Genomic DNA, 1,288 nt, shown 5'->3' on the forward strand with positions numbered 1-1,288 from the left:
ACTGCTCCTTGGAGTCAAGGATTCTGAAGCTTTGCCTGACATACTTCAAACATTTTGCAAGGTGGGACCAGACCTTCTAGAGGGACATCATGCTTGAATGGGTGGAGCAACAACACAAGAGAGGAAGACACTCGATGAGATGGATTGAGTCAGTGACTGGGGTAAGGCGAGTAAGGCGTGCCAGAGACAATAAGATTGGCACAGGATAGAACAAGCTTTAGAGAGTGTTGTACATAGTGTCACTGTGAGTTACAGCTGACTTGACTGTAATAAGAACAACAACGTATTTTTTTTTAGTTCTTCTCTCCTGTGCACCTGACATTGTTCTAGGTGCAAATGATGCAAAGCTAGAAAGTCTTTAAGTTCAAATTTTGGTTGAAAAAAAGGCAAATGCAAAATTAATAACAATAATGTCAGAAACAAAAATTTACAAAATAAAACAATTAAAAGAATAGAGAATGATATTATATGATTGATGTATGTAAAGTAGGTTTAGATGAATGGACAAGAAAAAAATTTTCATCACTGCCACTGAAAACCCTCTAACAGGCTCGCATTTCTCTGTTCTGCTTCAGATACCAACTGCCAAAACTATGAGGCCATTGGCTATGTCAATAAAGTACTCAAAATCAAAGCAGTGATGGGAAATCTGAGGCTGAATGGATCCCATAATTTGAACTCCTAGAATATATGCAACAAGGGAGCTCTGGTGGCCTACTGGCAAGAAGCTTCACTGCAATCCCAGAGGTGGATGGTTGGAATCCACCAGATACTCTGCTGGAAAAGGAGGCACAATCTCCTCCTGTACCAGTCAGATCCGATTTGACAATACACACACACACACACACAAAAGAATAAAATAATTCAAAAAAACCGAATATATGCATAGTATTGTCTCCCATCTAAGTGCTGGTCAAAAAAAAAGGAATAACTCAATAGGCATAAATGTAGCTCTTATATATTTGTACTCTATTTAATTAATCTCTTACCTGTTTTATACTAACATCACACTCTCTTAAGCTACATATTTTATAATCTGTTATATTATTTAGTACTGTTGTTGTTGTTAAGAGCCATCGAGTCATAGATAACTCATAGCAACCCTAAGAACAAAAACCTTGAAGACTTGTCTAACTTTCATCGTTTCTCCAAGATCATAGCGTTTCCAGAGGTAAGCTGTTTTGGAAGTGGATTCCACTCCTACTTACAAATATTTAGGATTAAGACTCTAAATATTGTGATTAATTTTTCATGTTAACATTAAAGTATTACAGGTGTAACATTTCTG

The sequence above is a fragment of the Elephantulus edwardii genome, unplaced genomic scaffold, assembly GCF_000299155.1.
Source record: "Elephantulus edwardii isolate Elephantulus edwardi_28Jun2011 unplaced genomic scaffold, EleEdw1.0 scaffold00067, whole genome shotgun sequence".
Lineage (NCBI taxonomy): Eukaryota > Metazoa > Chordata > Mammalia > Macroscelidea > Macroscelididae > Elephantulus > Elephantulus edwardii.